The following is a 27,795-nucleotide window of genomic DNA, read 5'->3' as shown; positions in this document are numbered from 1 at the left end:
ATTCCAATGTTCACGAGTGGTTTGTGCACTTATTTCCATTAAAATATTATTCATAAATATGTGGATTTTAAATGAATATAACTCCTTTTAATAATAAAAATTTGCAACGACCTTTAAAAGAAAAGGAATTTCTACCAAATCCCTCAGGCTTTCAATTCCTATTAAATTTCACGCGTGAAGATTGTGATATTGAAGCCAAGCCCACACCTATGAAATTGAAATATATACATTATTTGTATTTTCTCTTTTAAATTTAAATTTAGATTATACACTACTTTTTCAGATATTCATTATTTTCTTGCGAATTAAATGCAACAGTCCTTTAATTTCTTTTTTCTTTTCTTTTTTTTTTTTAAAAATTGCAATATTAAATTTAATCCAATTTTCGCTGCCTACTTTCATTTTAACACCTCAATTGTATCCGTAAACAACGAATTCATTTGGATTGATTTAAGAAAAAAATGTCTTTTTTAAATATTTTTATTTAAATATTTTTTATAAAAGTTATTAAAAATATATTTTAAAAGTTATTTTGAATAAACAATCTAATTTTTTTTAAATGACTTATTTTATAAATCAAACACTAAAAATATTTTCCAAATATATCTTTGGTTCCTAACCGCCATCTAAATAATTAAAATTATAATGTAACCTCATTCATTATCCATACTACAACTAAAATTTAAAATTTTGAAAGTACTATATTAAATTTTGAACATTAAAAGACTAAAATAATTAGAAACAAATTGAAAATTGACGAGTACTATTAGGTTTCTACAAATTCGGGTCGAAAAAAATGTTACTATTAAAAAACAAATTACATAAATTGAATGATATATGAACCGTATATATCTCAATTCGTTTGGTGGATATGTTAAAGATAACTATTTCAAAAGTCAATGATCCAATCTTTCGCATGCAATTTTGAAGTAAAAGAATAAATATATAAACCAGATACATATACATTGATAGTTAATACAATTACACACCATTTTAATTACAACAAGTACACGTGCAATTCACGTTTGACCATTTGTCTAGCACTATAGTTTTATTTTTGTCTATTTTTCAAAATTGAGTTTCTTTTTATTTCTTTCTTTTTTCTTTTTTCTTTTTTAATTTGGACATATGCTCCAATTTATCTAACCTACTTTAGAAGTGCTAGCCACTAACTTTTTTAACATAACACGCGTCCTAGCCCCAATAATAGAAAATTCTAATGGTGGAGACTAATTTTAAGAATTTTATAAATTTGATTGTCTAGTTTTTGCAATTAGAAACTTGTAAGTTAAATCTCTAACAATAAAGATGAGCATGATAGATCGAAGAAAAAGAAGGGTAGATCGACGTCGGTTTGGTGGGAAAATTCCAAATCGAAAAATTTCAAAAAAAATCTAAAGAATAAAACCGATCAAATGACCAATTTTTACTCGATGGTCGAGGTCAGTTTGAACATTTACTAAACTGATCATAGTCATTTTGGTGGCAATTTGGTCAGAAAATCAACTCCGACGAACCGATGTTCACCCCTACTAACAATCACCATATTTCAAAAGCACCACCACATCTCAAAGTGAGTTGAGAGGAGCTAACATATACTTATTTTGTTGAAGTTGGAGGTTCAAATCTTTCCTATTTATATCTATAAAAAAAAATTATAACTAATCAATATTTTTTAGGCCACGTTTATTAAGTAATAAAAATTGGAATAATCGTAATTGGATTGCTTTTGATCACGTGTACTTAAAATTATGAATCTATCACATTTATAACCATTTACCTTTAACGTTACCTTTTAGGATCAAACAGTAAAAGTAAAGGTATATGTAAAGGTAAAGATAACTGTAATAGTAAATGTGAAAAATTCACAATCCCCATGATATAACAGGAACAATGACGGTAATAGTAAATAGTAGATACAATTGGATTAAATACTCTCCACTTGTCAATTAGTTTGCGTTTTTTATTACATATTTGGAAGTGGGTCCTAGATGTCAGTATGGGTACGAAACACAAGTAGACAACATTTAATGTAATCAAATAGGCCATACTTTTCAATTTACCATTGATTTATTACGTTTCCCCTAGAGTATGTGTGATTTTAGTTTAACAACTATTTCAAATATTCAAACTTCTAACCTTTAGAGATGTAAATAATTTATTAACTAATTGAAATATGTTCATATGAGTTAAGTAATCAATATTTGGATTAATCGATTAAGAAAACCAATATTTAGGTTTAGAATTTAATTCATGTTTATTTAACTATATCTTTTTAAGTGACATATCTAAATATTAGTTTCCATCAAATAATCTAATATAGTTTATACGTTAAAGTTATAATTTTTGCAACATGAGCACAACCTAACTGATATAGAGCTCATACAATCAATCTTCAGGTTAGAGTTTTGATTTTATCCATCCCATATTGTTGGAAAAAATGTAGTATAAATTAAAAATATCGTATATTTTCGATATATGTTAGGGGCTATTTGGGACGCTGAGACGATATAAGATGTGGGAAGTTCTGATGTCTTGAGAGTTTTGATGTAAGATGAGGAGTTTTGATCGAGTATGTTCAAACACTAGATGATATACGATACACGGAAGAAAAATGACGGTGAGATACGAAACACATTCTGAAGATGGACCCACAAACAATTAAAATCGGTGAGATAAGATAATGAACGCATCTCATTTTGGATTTCTCAAACAGCCTCCGATGTTAGCCCTTCTACAATTTTGACAATATTTCAAGAATATTTGGACAAAAATTTGCGATTAATGGCAAAGGGTGCAACAATTCAAAAACCACATTCAAACATCTGGTTGAGAAGATGATTCAAATTTACCAAAAAAAAACCCTACACAATGACAGTACACACCCCTATTCAAAATCATCAAAACCAAGAGAGAGAAGTAAAAAAGTGGGAAGGGAAGAAAAAGAGAGAAAAAACACACAAAGGCATTGTTATTGCTTAGCTGTCACCAGCCCATTTCCCTCCCATTCATCCTATATTCTCATCTCTCACTCCCTCACTGACCTTTTATAAAATCTTTCCTCTTTCCCTTCTTCTTCACTGCTTCACAAACCCTAACAATGGCGTTTCTTTCCTCCTCCTTCTTCCTCCTTCTCCTCTCCATCTCTGCAGCTTCTTTTTCTTCTTCCATGGCCGCCGCCGCCGCCTCTCCTTCCTTCCAAACCCTCGACACCAACACCCATTTCTTCAACCCTAAACTTCCCCCCAATTCTCTCTCCTCTTCCAAGAAATTTGAGGGCTCCTCCGATTTCGTCAATCTCCGCTACCATATGGGCCCTGTTCTTTCTTCGTCTCCCATCAACATTTACTTAATTTGGTACGGAAAATGGTCCGTTTCCCAGAAATTGCTAGTCAAGGATTTTCTCCTCTCCATTTCGCCCACCGATCCCCGCCGCGCCGCTCCTTCCCCTTCTGTCTCTCAGTGGTGGCAGACCGTCTCGCTTTACACAGATCAAACCGGCGCCAATGTCTCCCGCTCCGTCGTCATCGCCGGCGAACACTCTGACCTCCACCACTCCCACGGCACCGACCTCACTCGCCTCTCCATCCAGAAGGTTATTGCCACCGCCGTCCGATCCGCGCCGTTTCCAGTCGACCACCGGAACGGGATGTTTCTGGTGCTTACTTCTCAAGATGTTACCATGCAGGACTTTTGTCGAGCAGTTTGTGGGTTCCATTACTTCACCTTCCCTTCAATGGTCGGCTACACGCTTCCCTACGCTTGGGTCGGCCATTCCGGCAAGCAATGCCCCGAGCAATGCGCCTATCCCTTCGCGGTCCCGGCGTACATGGCCGGCGGTGGGCCCAGCGCTCTCTCTCCGCCGAATAGAGACATCGCGTTGGATGGAATGATCAGTGTAATCGGCCATGAATTGGCTGAAGTTGCTTCAAATCCGTTGGTGAATGCTTGGTACGCTGGCGAGGATCCGACGGCGCCGACGGAGATCGGTGACCTCTGTGAGGGGCTGTATGGCACTGGGGGCGGCGGCGGGTATATAGGGCAGGTAATGAGGGATGGAGAAGGAAGGACGTTTAATGTGAATGGGAGAAATGGAAGGAAGTTCTTGTTGCAGTGGCTATGGAGTCCGGTTCTGAAAGCCTGTGCCGGTCCAAATGCTTTGGATTGAATGGTGAAAGTTTAAATTTCTGATCAATTTCGTTGTTATTGTACTGTAATTTGAAGAACGCTGGCGGCGTCGATGAGCTCAGCTCAGTAACCGCCGTGGATATTGGTGGCTCCGCCGTGCCGCGGAGGAGGGACTTGCAGGGACAAGGAGGTGGGGTGTGGGGGTGCCTATGAATTTACGGTTTCTATGGTATATATAAATTTTGAAATTTGCATAAATTTATTTAATTAATAATATAATAGGAATTTTTGGGATTTATATTTGTTTCAGTTGCTGTCCCAGCTCTATATCTTTAGTTTGAATTTGAAAAATTAATTTTTTTTCTTTTCTTTTATAAAAGTCAAGTTGTAGTCTATTGTCGTTTCTTGCTTTAACTGTATTTGGTTAATTATTTTGTTATATAGTTTTAATATCGCTTTAAATTAAATCCAGAATTGAAGTACTAATTTTGATTTAAAAAATAATTATTTAAATGATTCTTTTTGGTTCGTTGTTATAATTCATTAAAAGAAATAATTATAAAACCAAAGGTTGTTTATTTACTTTCATCGCAAGGAGAAAAAGTTATCATGATGGAACATTAGGGGTCCAATTGCAAATTAGCAGCAATCTTGGATTTTTTAAAAGGAAAAAGCTGGATTTCAATAAGCTGTTAAACTTTCTTTCTTATCTCTAAAATTTTAATATTATCGAATTCAACCTCAAACTCAAGTTTTAATAAATACATGTTAGTTCAACTTGTACGGTGCTGATTGAGCCTGATTGATGGCATCAAATTATTGTACCGTCCAGAAGATATATAAAGAACCATGTGACTGGAAACATAAAACATTTCTTAATCTCATCACTTAAAACACAAAACAAAAACAAATTCTTTCAATAATGTTGAAATAATAATTTGCAAAATTATATTTTGGTTACTAGGTTTCGATAATATGTTTTAAACTAATCAATAAATTAAATTATTCATTTGAAGATTTTCTTATTACAAAAGAGAAATATAGGTTTAATTTTTGAAATTTGTGTTTGTTTCCTCACAAATTTTTATAATTATTTTATTTTTTTCAAAAGAAAGCATTTGAATTAATTAGTCAAATTTAAAAACAAAATAAAAATCTAAAAATTACATTTTATTTGTTTATAAAATTTATGTTGTATTTATGAAAATAGTTAATAAAAAGTAGATAAATGTGTTTTTAAAAATAGAAAAATAAATCAAAATATTTAAAAAATATGGTAAAATTTTAGAACTATCAATGATAGACGTTGATAGACACTTGATTTCTATCCGCGTCTATTATTGATAATTCGAAAATTTTGCTATATCTTGTAAATATTTTCAACAGTTTATCATTTGAAATAATTTTTCGTGAATAAAAGTATTAAAAACTTAATTTAAAAATTAAAATAATCATTGATGGATGTTAAAGCAAAAAGTTCTTAGATGCAAGTGCAAGCATACACTGCCCACGAATATAAAATGGACAAAGTCTAGGTATTGAATCCAAAGGGCAAGTATAATAAATCAAGTGAAGAAAGACCTCTTTTAAAGTTTGCAACATGGGATAACCAACAAAAATTGTTTGACTAGGCTTTTGAAATAAAGAAGATAAGATGTTGAAAAAATAAGAGAAAAGCATTTGATATATAAAGGTAATAAGAGAAAAGGGAGATTAAAAAACCATTTAAATCTTCAAGTTTGTTCAATTATACCCAAACACGATATAAAATGCATCCCAAATAGATCAACATCTTTTCTCCTCCAAGTTGAGAGGGGTTAAGTCGTATGTGATCAAAGGTACATTCTAATATAATCAACAATAACCAACATGAATTGAGTTCAACTCCTATTAAATTCTTTTTGAGAATTACCTTTAGGAGACTAAACAATTAAACACATATTAATATGACTAATTTAAAACTTAGATAATTAAGCATACAAGTGATTCTATAGGCATTATCCTAGCTAAGGGGTTAAACAAAATTCTATGTCTAGACTTTTCTCCTATATTGCTTTTATGACAAACACATATTATCTAGCTCTTTCGATATTATACTCAAAATGATATGCCAACCTAGATGATTAAGCTAAGTTAATAATAAGCAATAAGAGTAAATAAATACTAAGTATAGCAAAGGTAAAGGTACACATGTAATCTTTTAACTCTAGGGTATTATCCACATATTTGAATCTTTAGAAAATGTTTAGCTTATAATGAAAAATAAAAAACACACTCATAAAAAGAAAAATAAAAGCAACAAAGCCTTTGTGCTGATTTTTTGGAAGCAAGTGCTTGAAAAAGGGTATACAAATTGTGGGAGAGAATCAAAGTAAAAATCTCCTAGAGGTTTCATATAGAGAAAGTAAAGAAAAGAGCTTAAAATTTCAAGAGTTTCTTCTCTAGAATGAAACTTTATCATTTAGGAAAGAGTTTGTTGTCTTTTATAGACCCCCACGAGCTAGGATTTTCTCAAAATTAGCTTGAACGAAAATACTGAAGATTTTATTTGATTTGATTTTGGAGAATATTCTCAACTCATGAAAAATTTAAAAGTTATTTGTGAGATCAAGTTGCGGTTGCATTTTGGATGCATAATGACTGCAGTGTTGGTTGTTCTCAATTTTCCTGGATTCTATAGATTGCGGTCGTATCTTAGATGTAATTGTGACATTTTTTTGCAAATAACATAAAAACACAGGAACAACTCGAAATTTGACTCTTTTTGCACATATTTTGTTTAATTTCACTAATCACGACTAAGAATACGTGTTCAACTTGTTTTTACATTAAATCACTATGCTATTAAACATGACACTAAACACATATTTTGGTTAGTTTCATTATTCCCATTCTAAAAAAAGTTTCACAATCAACTTTATATTTAACCAAATGACCCAACCAATAATGATGAAAATCAACCGAAAAAGAGCCTAATAAATAATTTGTGGCTACATTCTAAAAGAAGAAACACAAATAATATTAGCTTTTGCCTTGTTTTTAACTTTTCAACAAGTCATACTCACAAATAACTAGACACACATGAGATGTTTACTACTCATTTAATAATGGTGGAGACTTTTCATAAGTTCTCAATATGATAATTAAACATGTAACTTATCAAAATCAATTGGTGGGTGATAAAATAATGAAATTCTAAGTTCAAGTTTAATTCTTAAACCTTTAGAATGACGGTCTTAATACATTCTAAATTTTAGAAGTGTATAATAAATATTATTTTATTCAACATTTTTTAAGTTAATAGGCAATACCATCCAATTTTAGGTTTAATAAGATGAAGTTTTTTTTTTTATTTTATATATAAAAGGTTCATGAATCTTAAAAGATGTCAAATTGTTCAAAGACCTAGTAGATATTAAATTAATGTTAAATTATAAAAAAGAATATCATTGAACTTTATCATTTAATTGGAAAATATCTTTATACTTTCAAATGTTGTAATACTATTGTTGATGCCAAAATTCAAACAAGGGAGAACGTACATGACCTTTACCTGACGTTAATGATGTATTTGTAATTTGGAAAGATGTGATCTACAAAACAAGAAGAATCTGGAAACCCGTGTGGTACTTACCCCAATGTCTCTGATGCTTAAGTCGATAAGAAGTTTTGGTTGTAGGGAAAGTTTTAGGGATGAGAATGAACTCTCTTCTTCAGAAGTTATAATGATGTATTTATAGGTTAATTTTTTACCTAGGGAGTCTATATTAAAGTTTTCGAATCATATTAGGTTAATTCTCGAGCCAAATGGGTCAGGACATGCATTTAGCATGACTTGTTCATCAAATGGGGAGGCTCGACCTCAACCTCAACCTTAGCCAAGGAAAAGGTGAACAACGTCTGTTTGGGCCTTTAATCCAAATTATCCTTTTTCGAGGCCCAAATATGTCAGAGCATGCTCCATTCATCGCGTGGATAGAGTCAACTTCGACCTCATCCTTGGCTGAAATTGAGGGTGAGTTGGTCAATTTGGGTCTTGGTACAAACTCCCTTCTTCCCCTGCAAAATTGGGTCCTATGATGTGGTTTTCTAGCTCAAGTTTCAACATTTTCTTCATCAGATAGTTTGCAAACTTCATAAAGTGAATTATGCCCTTTGGTCTAAATCTACCCATAACAACTACCATGGACCTTTCATCAATGTTTTAAAACTATCTTTAGAGCAGAATTTTTTTATTATTTGTGTAAAAAAATTGAAACCTAAACTAGTATAGCAGTGATCTAAATAGTATTTTGGATCTTCAAACTGTTCTAAGTCTAAATTCTTATTTGAAATTTTGAAGATTTCTATTTCAAACGTGTTTTAAACGTTTATGAAAATTATGAATAATATTATAACTTTTATAATTTATCCTAATATCAAAAGTTAAACTTTAGACGCGTATCTTAAAAAAATAATTTAAGTTAAATCGTAAAATTGGCCATATAGATTTTGAAAAAGTTAGAATTCAGTTTTTATTGTTTATATTATTATTTGGTTTGTATGGTATGATGGAAATTTAATCAACTATAAGGACAATTTTTTTAAAGTAATTGCAATAGGCAACACTTTTGGAACAAATAATGAAGTTTATAGCTACATTTTTAAAGAATTAAAAATATAGCAAAATCTATCCATGATAAAATCCTATCAATGATATAGTCTATCATTGATAAACTCTGATAAGTGGATTTAAATTTTACTACATCTGTAAATTCTATTGCATTATATTATAACTAATAAGGGTGTATTTGGAGCGAGTACTATCCTAAAATTATAATAACCACCTCTTGTTACACTTAATACTATTTTATCATCTCCAATTACCTACAGTCTAACATTATTTATAATTAGCTACAGTCTTTACTATTTTGCATTTATCATTTTTTAAAAATATTTTTTGCTACAATATTTACTATTTTTTTTTCAAACTAAAATAGTTTACATCTCAAATATATACTATTATAATTCAAACTAAAATAATCTATATATCTCAAACATAAGCTATTATAACTTAATTATAATGACTTGGAACTATAATAATCAAGTTTCTTTTTCCTTGAACCTGATATCGTTATTTAACCCAAACTAATGAGAGAAAGAGGAAAACAAAATGAGAGTGAAGGATGGGAAAGTAACAATAGAGGGAAGGGTAGGTGGGTAGGACAATGTGGGGGGATGCATAGGCATTGTAGTTGAAAGCAAAACAAACAAGTCCCAAAGTGTGGGACCCACATCATTTGTGATTAACAGCTCATGATGGGACCCACTTTCATCCCTTTTATTCCTCTTTTGTTTCATTATATCATTATTTATTCACACACCCACCCCCACCACTCTCCACATTTTCATTTTCCTCTTTTTGCTTCCATTGTACTAGACACCTCCCCTCCCCTCAACTCTCTCTTTCCCTTCATTTCTCCATAATAACACCTTTTGCCACTTCACTTTTTCTAAAACAATTAAATATCCATTACCTAAATCCTTCAAAATTAAACCCATCATACTTGATTTCTCATCATTTTTAACTTTTTAACCCTTTCTAGTGGTAAAAAAAGGCTCAAAGTAAATAATAAATAACTTAGAAAAAAAATAATTTTATATGGAAGGACTTATTTAGAGAAAAAAAAATTCTTTCATTTTTGGGATAATTAATTTTATTTTAGTGGTTTTTGAGTTGATTTTCAATGAAATCAAGGAAGATAGCTATAAATCTTTAATAGTCTAAAATGGTTAACTTATTAAAGTTCAGAATTTTAAATGATACATTTATTAGTTTGATGTCTTAGTTGATACTACTTCTTTACCATACTTTTCATACTTCCTAACTAAACACTTGAATTCTTAATCAAAATTTCAAAAGCAAACAAGTTTTTACGTACTAATTTTTTGTTTTGAAAACATTACTTACATTTTGAAAATAATTCTCAAAATTAATTAATAAAACAAAGAAATCGATAGGTAGAAATAGTGTTTATAAGTTTAATTTTTTAAAATAAAAAATTTAAAGACCATATAGTTACGAAACACTTAAAAAGTGTTATCAAACCAGATCTAAAATGTCTATGTCAAAAAATTGAACCAAAATCAAAATATAAAAACTAAAGCATATATTTTTCTTGATTTAGTTTTCTATATTCTTTTACAAAATTCAAGAACTTATGATTATATTGATTTTGATTTTGATCGTGCATGAGAGTCAATCAAGAGATAAGGAAAAACTATTTAACCATAGACATTTATCATTAAGGTGCACAATTGAGAGGACATTTGGTGTTTGGAAAAATAGATGGTGAATGTCACGTCATATGCATTGTTCTTGAAAAACAAGTGAAGATCGTTGTTGTATCAATAATACTTCAAAACCTTATAAGTACTTATTCTGCAACTGACTTTGAGTCCAAGTTTTATGACGAGGATGAAGATTGCTCCCCTCAAGTAATATCCAAAACGACTTGAGTGTTACTGGAGAAAGTGAAATTTCTTGTCACAGAAGGGAAATGGAAGAAGAGTGTGAAATTCTATTAATGTTACATCATATAAATTTCTTGTCGCATACTAATCGTGCATATAACAATTTAACAATGACACAAATGAAAAATAAATAAATTAATAAAATTAGTTATTTATTTTAATTATTTTTCAAAATAAATGTCCCAACATAAAATGTCATTTTTAGTAATTGGTAATTTTAAAATCACTTTTAGAACCAAACATAATAATTCAAAATCACTTTTATATATTTGAAAATCACTATAAGAGTTTGGAACAAAACATAAATTTAATTGTTTAAAAATGAATTTACGAAATCAATTGTACTAAAATCTCTTCTTCTAAAATCACTACTCCAAGTATCACTCTCATTAGGGGTGTTCAAAAAACTCAATGGTCCGAAAAAACCGATCAACTCGGTTGGATTATCAACTCATTTGGGTTGGGTTAGGTTCAAATAAATGAAAATTTTAGAGGTTGGGTTGATTCATGGGTTCACCTAATATAACCCAAACTAATCCGAACCAACCTGAATTTATTATTAACTTTAAAATATAATTTTTTATTACGTATAATACAATTATATTATACTGATTTTAGTTTTATTTAGTTCTAATATTTTTTAAATAATTTATTCTTCAACAACTATTAGAAGTAGTTTCTTTGCACTTTAGAAAGAAAATTTTCACTATATAAATTGAAATCGAATTGAATTCAATATATGAAAATAATTAAATTAGATTTTTACATATTTATATTTTGTTTCTTCGTAGAACAAAATTTTAAATAAATAACCCGCTTAACCAGAACCAGCCCAACTCAAATATTTCATGTTTGGGTTATGTGTTCATCTTTTAATAAAGTTTTTCAACCCAATTCAATACAACCCACGAACACTCCTAACTCTCATATATTCGTGAGCTTCCTTGGCCATCAATGGTGTCACTATTAAAATCACGAAGAAGAGTTCTAGGCCCACGTCATCATCTCTAAAAGCATATATATATATATATATATATATATATACATACATACGTGTGTGTTTGAAGACATATAATTGTATATTATGTTTGAAGGAATAGGGTCACTTCACTTTATTAGGCGACTCGACAGAAATACATAAATTTGAAGCGGTTAGGGAATAAATAATATTTTGAATCAGTCAACCAAATGAAAAGAATGGATAAATTCAATGAAGGAAAATAGAAATGATATGGGCCAGAGGAGGCAATAGCGGCCCACATATTGGGCCCAACAACAAAAAGGGTGTCTCAATCTCTGGGTTGGAACTTGGAAGAGACATATTCCCTCCCCCACATGCAATCCCATCAAAAAGCTGCTCCTTTCTATTCAGTCCACAAACAGACAAAACTGCCACCTACACCATTGGTATAACTTAAAAGGAAAATGGGGGATTGATAACAAGGTCTTGAGCCTTATCAGTGTTTACAGATACAGTGGTTATATTGGGCCTTAGGCATATTTTAATCTAAAAATCAACATCTTTGCTAATTTTTTGAGTTCTCTTCAATTTTGAATTTATGTTATTCCATTTCCGGAATTTCAGATCATCTTCCCCTTTTTTTTTTAATTTTTAGAAATCTATTTTTGTTATTTGTTATTCCATTTAAGTTATATATGATTGAGAATGGAAAATAATTAGACATTAGTTTATGTATCTAGCAGATATTGGGAGATATGATGGAATAAAGAAAACTTCAAATGAATCATGTTTATAACTTATATTTACTTAGAAACTAGTGGTTGGATTTGCAATGATATAGTGACTAATGAGACGAGAGAGTATTGACCTTTCTATAATCCATTAATAATAATTCCGTGACTTATTTTAAGAAGATTCTCTATTCAAAATAGTAATTGATTGAGATAAATAAGGATTGAATTTTTTGCATGTTTGTTGTTTTTATGGTCAATTTTGGCAAGTTTTTTTATAGCACAATCTTCAACCATGGTGGACTGTTATTGATGGGATATAATTTTCTTTTAAAGAGAAAATTTTATTACGCCTCAAGGGCTATATCAGAAGATAAACCCTTTCTTGCTATACAAAGAAAATTATCAGGGAAGGCGTAGCCACAATCCAACCAAAGTATTATTGAGATTTCTTTCGATAAAAGTGTTATTGAATTGCATTCATTTCTAAATCCGATAAATTAACTCGTTGCTATAACATGAATACTTAACTTTATGTAGAGACATAAAAGAGGATCAAGTTTTAGTATATAGCCAAAATGATCTATAAATATGGATAGAGTTGGGTATCTTATCGTGGGGACACTATAGATGCGGTTCACTTTGTATATTGATACAAACGAGGTGATCCCAAAGTCGTTCATATGGAGACATGCGAGTGGGGCATCCTATGTAAAAGATGTTTGCATAAAACCGGACCATGAAATAGTCACTTTTTCTTTATAACGACAGTTTACTGTTAAAACTGACTATATCAATTTGATGACCTAAGGTAACTTGATCTTAATCAAGAGTTAACTATGAACTTCTGTTTATTCAAGATTATCCTTTGGGAGTGGTTCAATATTGCTGCTCAATAAGCCTCCCAATTTAGGGGTAAGATCAGATAAATAGTTGGGGATATAGTCTTGCAAGACGGGATTCACTCCTACCTGTCTTAAGGTTAGAAAATAGGTTGTTCCCTTAATATTAATTCCTGGTCAAACAAATGGGTCTCGCCCTCTCATGGTTGAGAAGGATTCGGTTTATTGATAGGACCATAAACTAATTATTCATTAAAGGATCAGTGGAGACTTAAGGAGCAAGATGTATTACAGGAGTAAAATGGTAAATTTGACCTAGTTGTAAATACGGACGACCTGTGAAGGAGCAACTTACTGATCATGGTTAAATCAAGTGGACAGAAATATATCTACAGTGAGAAAACTACAACTACTGAGCTATAGTGATGTGTCTCGATAGTTAATGAATATTGATTAATTCGGTTTAAAGAGTCTAGCGAACTAATCTCAAATCGTTGGAGCTCATGATCTGTAGATCCATTAGGTCTTTCTACTAGCTCATAAAATGATTAAACCTTAGAATAGTGTGTTGAGAGAATTTGAAATGTTCAAACTTAGTTTAGGGTTTGGATTATTATATTTGATATAATTGGTGTTTAATTATTGAATTAAACATTCCGATTTTAGAGAGTTGACAATATTTAAATATGATTTAAATATTTAATGAGGTGTTATATTAATTCAATATTTGATATTAAATTAATTGATTAAATTGGTTTAATTAATTATCCAATTAGTTTTTTAAAATTTATGAAATTCAAAATTATGAAATCGATTAATTAAATTTTTAATTTATGAAATTAAAAATTATAAAATTTATTTAATTAAAATTGAAATTGAAAATTCAGTTTTTAAAATAATTTTTTATATTTAAAATTAATTCAATTTCATTCAATATTAGAAATTTAATGGAAAGTGGGATAATCCCATATTTTTTTATTGAAATACACCTCACGCAACTCACATTTTAATGGAAAATGGAGTGGCTTCATCTTATTTAATCTGAGTGCATGGTTATATATTGAGGTTTTTAATTCAGATTTGGTGTTCATGCAATCAAAAAAATCAGAAATAGGAAAAACAGTATTTCATCTCTACTTCAACTCTCAAAACCACCTCAATTCTCTCTCAATTTGAGTTCCACCACTTGATCTAAAGTCTGAGATGAGTAGAGAAGACTATCATGGTGGTTTACTGTAGTGATTGAAGAAGAAACTTATAGGTATTCATGGGTTGGGTTGGGTTAACCTGAAAGACCTTTTAGACCCAACCCAATTGTTCGGGTTGTAAATTTTTTCAACCCAAATAACCCTTATTAAAAAATGAACCCAACCCAACTCAACCATGAAATATTTGGGTTGGGTTGGTTCGGGTTAATCGAGTCATTTATTTAAAATTTTATTCTAAAAAGTAGCAAAACGTAAATATGTAAAAATCTAATTTAATTATTTTCATATATTGAATTAAGGTTAACAACTCAATTTCAATTTATTTAATGATTTTTATTTTCTAAAGTGCAAATAAACAAGAGTTGATGAAGAATAAATTATTCAAAAAATATTGGAATCAAATAAAATTAAAATCAATATATGTATAAATAATTGTGTTATAAGTAATAAAAAATATATTTTAAAGTTAATAATTAACTCGGTTGGTTCGGGTTGGTTTGAGTTATATTAGATGAACTCATGAACCAACCTAACCCATAAAATTTTCATTTATTTGAACTCAATCCAACCCAAATGAGTTGATAACCCAACCCAAACCACATGGGTTGGGTTGGGTTGATCGGTTTTTTCAGGTCATCGGGTTTTTTGAACACCCCTAAAGAAACTTGTGGTGTATTCAAGCAATTTGGAGGAATCATCAAAGGTATTCACTTGAAACCCTAATATAGTGAAAACTGTGAACATGCATGTTGATTGACTAAAATTGATGTAGTTAGAGTACTTAGATCTTTTATTGCTTCTGCATTTTGAATGTCAACTCCAACAAAATTCTTCCTAGCTTCTTTGGCTATACAATCAGCTAAGTTATAACTATCAATAATTTAGATACTTGACACTTAAAATAAGTCAAGAGATCTCATATACTTTATAGTTATAACGTATCAAGTAAATTATAGCTTGATGTTTTTAGGTAGTAAAAAAATTTCTCTTATTCTTAACACTACTACAAAAACTGTATTACATGACAGATTTTACTTGTCGAATGTAATTTCTTCTTGACACTAAAAAACTGACAACTTAAGGAATACTTGACACATTTTGCTTGTTAAGCTTTTTTTTTTTTTTTTTTAAATTTTAAAAAAAAAATGTACTAGTATAAATTACTTGTATCATTCATGTTTTGAAGTCCAACAATGATATAGAAATTACAAACAACACATATATTGAACTCTTTAAACTTGTTCAATCATTCGAAACTTTCCACCAACCTAGTTAACAAAAGTGCATATACATCCTTGAACATAGTTGTCGTCACATAATACTTACAATATAAAATGTTTACAAAATTCATAACAAAGTCCATACACGAACCATCTAGCTAGTTTGTAAGTTATATAGAAACTTCCCCATATGAACACATTTCATAAAATCAATCCCTCTCCCCACTGCATATTGAATAATTCCAAAACTCACAACTATCAATCCCAAATTAAGTAGTCATAGCCAACTCTTGCTCACTGTGTTCCCGCCTCTACAAGAATAATATAGCTCACCTCGAACTTGTTGCTTTTAGCACCTATATATATTGAAAATAACATATCAAAAATCACAACATATAGATTGAAATAATTTTAAAATTATTAAAGTTAAGCATCACAACCTACGAAGTCCTAAAAACTTAGGAAAAAAGCAAATGGTAACACGATTTACAAACCTAACACGAAATAGAAATTTAAAAAAATCACATTTGAACTTGAAACTAAATCATTCCTTTGAAATCAAAACATTGAATATGGCTACAAGTGGACCCGTACATCCATAAATGTGAAGTTCAACTCAAACTAAAACTTCAACACTAATCCACATCAAAATATCCAAGCTTGATCTACATCAAAATATCAATAATCCCCTTTCCAAAATTCTAAACAACAAAAAATTATTGTTGTTCTAGGAAAATACACAGACACCAAGAGGAAAAACATAACATAAAAGTCATGACATACCAACTGTTGTTCTTAGAAAATGGTTTGATTTAGTCTTAATTAGTTAGTTAGTTACCTGTACCTGAGAGTCACACTTGGGTTATGACATGAAAATTGGGTTATGGCAAATTTTTTTTATTAAAACTCTTAGGAATGCAAATGTTAGCAATTGATAATGGCCAACCAATAAGATATCTATAATTAACTCCCAAGGATAGAATATACCAGTGGAGGCATAAAACTTGAATTTGCAATAAAACTCCACAAAGAGTTAGCAAATCGAATTAGTTTGTAGTTCAATGTCGTTTATAATTGATCAAATTGTAAAAGATAACTCACATCATCTTGATATTTATATCTTATTTAAATATCTCATATTTTCTCTCTCTTTATGTTTAATTCACAATTAAACATTAGGTTAAATATATCATATATATTTAACGTTTTTGCTCCAAAAATCAAATTTGAACACTTCAAATTCGTTCGTCGGACTGTTCTAAGGTTTAGTCTGATATGAGCTAGTAGGGGGACCTCATGGATTTACAGATCATGGGATCCAGTGATCCGCGGTTAACTAGCTAAACTCTTTAATCTAATTAACCACCATTCGTTAACTATCGAGTTATTCCACTAAAACTCAGTAGTTGCACTCCCTTCGCTATCTATATTATGTCCACTTGATATAACCATGATTAGTAAATTAACCCTTCATAGGTTGTTCGTAATAACGATTGGGTCAAAAGCTGTTTTACCCCCGAGATTATATCTTGCTCCTTAAGTCTCACTCATCATCTAATGAACAATTGGTTTGTGATCCAATCACTAAACTAGGTCCCTCTCGAGCCAATGAGAGGATGGAGCCCCTTGTTCAAGACCCAGAGTCAGCACTTAAGGGAACAACCTCTCTACTATCCCTAAAAGTGGGTAGGAGTGAATTCCGTCTTATTCCCTATGTCATCAGTTATCTACCCCTCACACATTTTTTTTTACGAACAAGAGAGGTGAAAATACGAAAAAATAAAATTGGAATGAAAAGCGTCCATTGTCTAATGGATAGGACAGAGGTCTTTTAAACCTTTGGTATAGGTTCAAATCCCGTCTTACCCCTGAAATGGGAGGCTTATTGAGTTGGCGCTATTGAGCCAGCCCTTACCCATGCAAGTCTAAGAATAATCTCGAATAAACAGGAGTTCATAGTTAGCTCAGGATTAAGGTCAAGTTACCTACGTCATCGCTTTGAATAGTCAGTCTTAAACAATAAGCGATAAAGTAAGAGTGACTTAATTCTTGGTCCGATCTTATGCAAACTCATTACATTTGACGCCTTCTCCTCATGTCAATAAATGAACGAATCAGAATCACTTCATTTGTAGAATTTTACAACAGATTGTAACAACTACAGAGTGGGCCGCATCTAATAGTGTTACCAGAATAAGGTACCCAACCTTATTCGTATACTATAGACCATTTTGGCTATTTACTGAACTTGATCTACTCTTATGTCTCCACATAAAGTTCATATATTTATCTAATAGTCATGGATCTTTAGTTTATTGGATTTATACTTTACAAGTGCAATTCACATACTCAATAACAATTTTATTGAATAAACATCAATAACATCTTTATTGATAATAGAATATGTTTAACATTACAAATTGCGAGTTTATACAACCCAACACTTGGTTGCAATGAAAACAAATTCCCTTTGCAACCTTGGCCTTCTTGCCTTTTTGGGCAGCAGCTGGTGGGTTGGCTTTCCCCTTTTCCACCTTTCTTTTTATTCCACTTTTTGGTGTTGGAAGAGGAAGCCACAAAATTAGTTCTAGAGGTCGAACCTCTGAAGAACTTTTTAGAGGACAAGGAAACATTTGTCTTACCCTTCTACTCCTTGACTTTCATCAAGGATTGGAAAGTCTACAGCTCATTGAGCAAGGTGGTTAAGTTGTAGTCAACCTTGTTCATAACAGCATTACTACAGAACTATATTAAACTTTCAAGTAAACTTTTCAGAATGAAGCTAATCTGATTGGCCTCATCAATGACAGACTCGTTCATCTCAGTCACATTAAAGTGGACCATCGTGTTGAGAACGTGTTCTTGAGCAGAGGTCCCTTCTTACATACAAGCATTGAAGATGAATTTAAGAATGCCATGCTTGAGTTGAGTAGACGATTGTCCGAACATTCCCAGTAGTGACTCCATGATCTCATGAGAAGTGAGTGTGGGCTCATGCTTCTTAGCCAAGACTTTAGAAAGGCTTGCCAAGATATACGCTCGGGCCTTTTCATTTCCCATACCCAATGCTTGTACACCTCCTGAACGTTTCGAGTGACATTTTGAGCTGGGATTGGAGAACATTCTTCCACCAGGACAAATCTTAAGTCATCGATGATCAGAACTATATTGATTCTGTCTAGGTGATGTAATTATTGCCAGTTAATTTGTCAGTGGCAAGCATATTTAAATTGTGGAAGTCAAATTGAAAATTGCTTAAACATACAATTTATTTATATTAGTAATCCATACATTACTACTTTCAAAAAATCTATCAAATTTAGCAAAATAATTTAATGCACCCTATGTGACATCTATTTTACAATGATGTTTCAGTGAGACAAGATAAAGTCATAGTAGGATGGTCAGGTACCTCTTCACTGAAATGAAACCATCTCAACCAATATACAAAACAACTTTTTATTCCTGTAAATTACTTCATAATTGTTTGGTTCAAAATTTATTAACTAGCTTAACATTTTTTGTAAGTGTAACTCCTCATTTTAGATTTTAGAGTTCCGCCCCAATGAGCCAACCTTAGGGAAAAAACGATTGGGGCAAAAACTAAAGCAACCGTATCCATTTCTGGAGTTTGAGTAAAAAGTCATTCAAATGTCATCCGTAGGGCCACAAGCAAAGTGGTGTCTCGAGGCCGAGCATGAAAATTTACTACAAACATTAAAAGAGGTTGTAGGGATATGTTGACACATGTCCTGCTCCCACTTAGTATAAACACTCTCTCCATTCACCTTGATATTGACCTATACAAACACAACCCGTAGGGAGACACAAGCAAAGGTGCCTCGAAGCCAAGTATAGGTCTCACGGTGTGAACTATGAGGGAGAAACGTGAAAAGGAAAAATGAAGTATCCCATTTTCTTCCCACTAAGTGTTTTACCTAGGGTTAATTTAACTTAGAAAAATACTGCTATTTATTTTACTAAGTGATTGTTTAAGTTTACCCAAAAGTAATACTTACTTTGGGTAGTTAAATAATTTTGATTAATGTTCATTAAATATTTTAACAAACTTTAATCAACAATTGCATGCTTATAGCAAATCTATCTAATTCACCTTCCATATCAATTTCCAGGTAAGGGTGTTCCGTTCCCGTCAACTTAAATACCCCAGCCTAGACAAAACTAGCCTTAGAAAAATGTCCCTTATAAATACATTTGCTATAATTTTAATATTTTATTAAAACCAAATTAATCCTATAAAATTTATTAAAAATATTAAAACTAATTTCTAATCATAGTAGAAATATTGTGAACAAGTCTATGTGAATCATATTTTAAACTATTTAAAAAATGATTTTAACCTAAGTTAGCATGCAACTCTGTATTATTGATTTTACTTTCTAATTTCATAAAATTATAATGATTATAAAATAATTGAAACAAATTAAAATCATACATTGCATTTGATATCATACTTAGAAAAATTATAACAATTATAAAGTTACATAAAGTAATGACATGTTTCATACAATTCCCATTTCATTACTTAACATACATAACAATTATATACCAAAATAATAAAATTCATAATGACATTCATCCATACATTCTAACTATATTAATAATTATAATATAATGATGCATGATAATGTCATTAATGCATGCAAACATATATTATAACATCTATATTATATAATGCATGAGCATACTATAAAATTAAATCATGCAACTATATTGTAATATTTATAATATTCATGATGCATGATTAAATGCATAACCTATAGTGAGATTTTCTATATGGCATACATTATGACATATATTAAATAAAAATAAATCATACATCAAATGCATAATTTAAAGAACAATAAACGGACCGGGATTGGACTCCTAAACAATTAATTAAATTAATATAACATTTACATTAATTTAATTAATTAAAAACTAACAATTACAACAAAAAATGGACAAAAAACTCGAACCAAACTACTTGAACCAAGCGAATCACACGCGAATCGACTAAACCACGAACCGAACCACGTCATTTTTCCGTCTCAGAGCATTGCAACGTTGTGACGTAGCATTGCAATGCTACAAAAAAATCCTTCCGTCCGCCTCTTTGCAGCATTGCAATGCTGCTGTACAGTCCTGATCTCCATCGATTTTACTCCTATTTGGGCCTTGTTTTCTCCAGAAAAATGCATGGAAACTCACGAACGACACGAACAATTAATTTACGGACACGATTGCATATTAATGCCCAAAAAATGGGCCCTTACAAACCAAATTTGTAAATTAAAGCAATAAATTCTATACAATCCAATCTCGAAATATCCATAATTGTAAAACTATACATTCATCAACATGAAAACACAGTACAGTAATGCAACCCACCATTAAATGGATTTTAATTCTGGAATGAAATTAAAATTGGGACCAAGAACACCACTCTGATACCAATTGAAGGACTATGATGTCCGATAAAAAACGGATCGTGTCCCGGGTTTAATTTTCATGGTGAATTAAAATTACAGAGAACTAAATTATGCATTCCAACAAAATTTACATGCTTGAAAAATAAATAGAAGAGAGATCAAGGTTTGTATTTACACTTACCCTTGAAGACGAGATCTTCACGAATTCCTCTCCTATTGGATCACGAACTCTTAAAAAATGAACACCCAAAAATCGCAACAAAAACAACCCAATTAGTGACCAAAAGGTAATCCTTTGTATTATTCTTAAGGTAGGGTAAGAATAACAGAAGTTGTGGGCTCTGTTAGTTTTGGGAGAGGACAATTTTCTGGAGAAAATACGTTAGGAGAGATTTTCTTCACACACAGACCTTCTGTGATCTTCTGTGAAGAAGATGAAGAAAAAACATAAAAAAACAAAAACTCTCGACTAACACGATTGATGATAAGAGAAAATAGAGGGAGAGAGTTATAACTTCCTCCTAAATTAAACTCAAAACCATTTGATTAAATAAAAATTATATATATATGATAACCAACTTATCATATAGTATATATTAAACTATATGTTATATCAAATATAACACACAACCTATAGTTTTTATATTGTATCAAATACAATACAATCAATAGTTTAAATTCTCTCAATCAATCATGGTATTTAATATATATTAAATTTAATTATATGAATCCAATCCATATAATTAGTATTTGAATCATATTCAAATATTTAATTCCTCTCAAAATAAACAATGTATCATTATATTAATTATATCACACATAATTAACTTAAATTAATTATATCATATATAGCCAATCCCTCAATTAATTTGAACAATTCAAATTAGTCCAAAATTAATTCTCAATAATCCGAGTTGAATTACGAAGGAGACCTTATGGACGTGTAGATTGAGGCTCTAATGGTACTTGAATAATTGGTTAAACGCTTTTAATTAAATTACTCGATATCCATTAATTTCGATCACTCCACTAAAGATCCGATAGTTGCATTATTCGCACTATGGATATATTTCTATGTCCATTGGATATAACCAGTAAACAGCGCGATGACTCTTCATAAATTGATCGTAAGTGTTGGACTACAGAAATATGCAACGAAAGAAAACAATATCGTTAAGCATTCTAATTCTTTAATTTTTGACATTAAAATAAGCATGTTCATGAGGTATTAAGAGGGTTTCAACACATACTTTTGAAGATCCTCTTCAAACACGAATTTGAGCTGCAATCTTTTCCAATTGAAGTCGTGGACTACCAAGAGATCTTCACTACTATTCTCAGCCTTGAATTTGAGTGGTAGAACTCACAATTGAGCTGAATTTGTGAAGGAATTGGAGTGGGTTTTCAAGTGAAGAAGAATACCTGTTGCATAAACAATTTTTCAGCAGCCTCCCACTCTCAATCTAAGAAATTGAAGTGGTTTTTCTTTTTTCTACCTGCAAGCACTGAAGAGCAACCCCAATGACACTTAAATTGCATGAAGTTAATAGGCAAGGTGCGTTAATTTAGGAGAAACACCTCCTTACTTCACCAAAATGTGGAAAAATCCACTAACAAGTTTCAAATTCCAATTTTCATTTTCAATCTTTTAATTTTAATTAATTCAAAATTAATTAAAATCAAAACCAATATTACAACTTCTGAAATTGAAACAAAAATGAAAATTAATTTTGATTTTTAATTAAAATATTAAATAAATAGTAATTTAATATCAAATCATAAATAATCACATACCTTATTTTAAACATGAATTCTATTCATGTAATTAATATTTAAATACTATAAATTCTTCGATTTCGTTTAATTTCGATAAATTAAACGTTAATTAATTATATCAATTATACAAACCCTAATTTGAATTTGAATTATTCAAATTCAAACCCTAAATTCAATTTGAACACTTCAAATTGATATCATTCCAAACCCACTCAATTTACTAATTCAAGGTGTTCATGACCTTATGGACCTACAGATCATGAGTTTCAGCGATTTGAGATTAATTGGCTAAAACTCTTTAGACTGAATTAATCAATATTTGTTAACTATAGAGTCACACCACTATAGCTCGATAGTTGCACTCTCCTCATTGTAGATATATCTGTGTCAACTTGATTTAACCATAATCAGTTAATCAACCCTTCACAGGTTGTTTGTAATAACGGCTGAATCAAATGTTGTTTTACCCCCTGAAATTATGTCTTGCTCCTTAAGTTCCACTGATCGTCTAATGAACAATTGGTTTGTGATTCGATCATTAAACTATATCCCTCTCGAGCCAATGAGAGGGTGGGGCCCCTTGTTCAAAACCTGGATTTAACACTTAAGAGAACAACATTCCTCCTATCCCTAAATCGGGTAGGTGTGAATTCCATCTTGCACCCTATGTCTCCAGCTATCTACCCGGTCTTATCCCCATAATGGGAGGCTTGTTGAGCAGTGTTGTTGGACTACTCTCACTTATGCAGATCAAAGGATAATCCCGAAGAAACAAGAGTTCGTAGTTAGCTCAGGATTAAGGTTAAGTTACATAGGTCATCGCTATGAAATAGTTAGTCTTAAACAGTAAACAACATTATAAAGTAAGAATGACTTATTTCTTGGTCCGATTTTATGCAAACTCATTGCACAGGACGCCCCTACTCCTCATGTCACCACATGAACGAATCAGAATCACTTCGTCTGTAGTACTTTATAATTCTTTGTAACATCTACAGCATGGGTCGCATTCGATAATGTTACCAGAATAAGACACCCAACCTTATTCGTATACTATAGATCATTTCGACTATTTACTCAAACTTGATCAACTTTTATGTCTTCACATAAAGTTCAAGTACACATATAATAGTCACATATATTTTAGTTTATTGGATTTATTTCTAAAACGAAATAAGCACTTCATAAATTTAATGAAAACTTTATTGAATCAAACTTCATTAATAAATTTATTCAATTTTAGAATGAGTTTATTATTTACAAACCACGAGTTTTAGAACATAAAACCCAACAATAAGTACATATAAGCCAAAAATACCGTTTTACCCTTGTAGTTATATCTAACTCCTTATGTACCACCGATCCCTCTAATGAATAATAATCATAGTCTAATTATGACCTAATCCCTTTCGGGCCAAGAGAGGGTGTGGCGCCACATTGTTTAAGCCCTATAATCAGCCCTTAAGGGAGCAATTTATTTACTTATTCCGACATTAGGAAAATAGTGAATTCCGTATTGTGTAGCTATGTTCCATCTCTCAAATCAGACAAATCCCAAAAATGGTAGGCATATTGAGTCGGCGATCTGGCCACTCTCACCCAAGCAGAACAAAGGACCGCTTTCATAGACTTGTTCGCAACTCACTCAGGATTCAAGTCATGTCAACTATGATCATCATGGTGAAAGTAAGTCTCTATTATTAACGACGTTATATAATGAGACTGTTTATTTCGTAGTCTGATCTTATACAAACCAAGTATAAAACACCTTGCTCACATGTCTCTATATGAATGAGCAGGATTAGATCAAGTGTAACATCTATTAAGCGAGTCGTATTCGTAGTGTCACCAAGATAAGGTATCTAGCCTTATCCATTTACTACAGATAATTTAGGTTATCGCCTATGAAGGAAATTTTCGAAAACGATCCTTTGAGCGGAAGTAAGATCAACCCAATTTCCATTTTTTATTGAATATAATTTTTAGAGTAAATTAAGAACAATATATGCATTTACATAAAATATAGCATGCATTAGAGAAAAAAAAAACTTGGGGTTTCATAAACCCTTACCTTTGAAGAACCATTTCTTCAAGAACTCTCTCGAACAAAACACAAACGGATCACCTTCTCACGCTGATCTCCTTATTCAAAAGGGACACCACCACTTGAGAACCCTCTATATTCTTTTGGGATAAAGGATTCAAGCCAGAGTTGTAGGCTTTGCTTGAATCCTTGGAAGAGGGAATGAGATGGAAAGGAGGAGAGGGGAGAGAAGAACTTTTCTTCTTTGTTTCAGTTTTTTTTTTTTTTTTTTTTTTTTTTTCCAATGAGAACTTTTCTCAAAGATAATTGAGGAAGAAGATGAATCTCCAACCACATCCCACGTAAAATAACTGAGAGAATAGAGGGGAGGGAGTTATAACTCCTTCCCATTAATTACTTTATATTAATTTAATAAAATCAAATTAATAATAGTTATATATATAATAACAACCTTATTACATGTATATAAACTATATATACTCCATATAACACATAATCTATAGTCATATATTGTATCAAATACAATATAACCTATAGATATATTTTCTTTCAACCATACACGACATTTAATATAAATCAAATTTATATTAATTTCACTTATATGAATCTCGTTTATATAATTAATATTTGAATCACATTCAAATATTTAATTCCTCCCAACTTATTTATGGTATTTGACATAAATCATATTTGTATTAAATTTAATTACACGAATATCTTTCATATAATTAGTATTTGAATCATATTCAAATTCCTCTCATATTACCTTATATTATGTATCAAATACATTATATTAATTATATCACATATATAATTAATTCAATTAATTGTATCATATATAATTAATTCTCTCAATTAATTTGAATACTTCAAATTAATCCAAAAATAATTATTAATTAAATCATTGTTGAGCTACAGAGATGACCTTATGAACCTGTAGCTTGAAGCTCCAACGATACTTGGATAATTAATTAAACTCTTTAATTAAATTACTCAATATCTGTTAACTGTTGGTCATTCCACTAAAGACTGGTAGCTTCACACTTCGCACTACAAATAAATTTCTGTGTCCATTGGATATAACCAATCAACAGTATAATAATCCTTCACAAATTGCTCGTAAGTACAGTTGAGCCAAAATTACCGTTTTGCCCCTGTAGTTACATCTAACTCCTTAAGTACCATCGATCCCTCTAATGAACAATAAGTCATAGTCCAACTATGACCAAGTCCCGCTCGGACCATGAGAGGGTATGGCCACTATGTTTAAGACCCAAAATCAACCCTTAAGGGAGCAATTTATCTACTTGCCCCTACATCAGGGAAGAAGTGAATTTCATCTTGTGTAGTTGTGTTCCCAACTCCCAGTCAAACGAATTCCTAAAATGGTAGGCTTGTTGGGTTGGCAATCTGGCCACTCTCTCCCACACAAATAAAATGACCACCTTCATGAGTAGGAGTTCACAACTCACTCAGGATTCAGGTCATGTCACTTATGGTCATCCTAGTGAAATGTAAGTCTCTATTATTAACGACGTTATATAAAGAGATTAATCATTTCGTGGTCTGGTCTTATACAAACTCTTTGTATAGAATACCCCACTCACATGTCTCCATATGAATGATCAGGATCAGATCATTTGTAGCATTTTACAACATTTGTAACGCCTATAAAGCAGACCGTATCTGTAGTATTACCGGGATAAGGTACCCAGCCTTATCCATCTACTACAAACCGTTTAGGTTATTATTTAAACAAGATCCAATTGTATGTTTCTACATACTTTTTTTAGATTACATGAAATAACCCTATATCTTAGTTTATTGGATGGAGTAAATGCTTATAGAATAACACTTATTTTATTAACAATAATATGTTTATACAAAGTTTACAAACTACGAGATTACAAGAGATTTATGACACCAATCCTAACAACTTAAACATGATCTACATGTATGTCTCTACATACATGTTTAAGGTACAGAAGATAACTTTGAATGTTAATTTATTAGTTTTATGGGTTAATAATACTAAATGTCAAATAAGACACCTTAGATTTTATTAAATAAATAAAATGTATACATTACAATTACAAACTACGTGATCCATGAGATTTAGGACATCAACCTCAACATAGATGACACGTGAAAAATGTGTCATAATTTGTTGTTTCCTGACACTATTTTTTAGTCAACAATAAACATTTTTCGACAAGTAATATCTATTATGGTATTGTTTTATATGACAAATTTACATAAATGTCTCAGAGGTTGACTTTTTTATCAATTAAACATGTACCTTACATTGAAAATATGTAACAAAAACATTCATGATGATGTATTATCGTGTCAATAATGCCGGGATACCTATTTGTTTCATACTTATACATGTTATTACACCTATGCTTTCTTCAATTTTGACACCAAACATATAAAATATGAACTTATATAAATAAGTTGCTTGGAAGAATGCCAACATTAATAATAATAACTCTTAGAAGTACTGATATACCAATAACTCTTAGAAGTACTGATATACTAATCATATACCCACGTTTTATACTTAAAATGGACTTTAAGATATAATACTTACACATTAATAATATATTTGAAATTAATCTATTATGAGTCAAAATAATATATATGCTTTAAATTGAATTTTAAATCTGATAAGATAGAATACTTCAAATGAATTTAGGTCAAGAGTGATAATGATATAATATTGATACTATTGATATATGCTAAAATTTAAATATAATTTGAATAGTTGATAAATCAAATATTTAATGCACTAATGATCTACTTAGAATTAATATTATTACACAATTGAAAGGTCAATATTATACTTTAAATATTGTTTATAATATACCTCATATTTAGTCTATATTAGGTATATAAATCAATATACCAAATATTGATATATGAAATATTTGTTATCCA

The 27,795-nt window shown here is 31.0% G+C and overlaps 1 pseudogene across 1 annotated transcript; it reads left to right on the top strand.

Annotated features, from left to right (window-relative positions):
• Positions 1-2,770: 2,770 nt before the first annotated feature.
• On the top strand, positions 2,771-4,426 carry LOC120069045 (protein EXORDIUM-like 5 pseudogene; annotated as a pseudogene). Its single transcript, XR_016524084.1, has one exon. The product of XR_016524084.1 is annotated as a protein EXORDIUM-like 5 pseudogene (transcript).
• The last annotated feature ends 23,369 nt before the right edge of the window (positions 4,427-27,795 follow it).

This window comes from Benincasa hispida, chromosome 10, assembly GCF_027475165.1.
Source record: "Benincasa hispida cultivar pf3 chromosome 10, pf3_genome.v1.1, whole genome shotgun sequence".
NCBI lineage: Eukaryota > Viridiplantae > Streptophyta > Magnoliopsida > Cucurbitales > Cucurbitaceae > Benincasa > Benincasa hispida.
The sequence above is the reverse complement of the archived record's forward strand: the minus strand, read 5'-3'. Positions and strand labels throughout refer to the sequence as shown.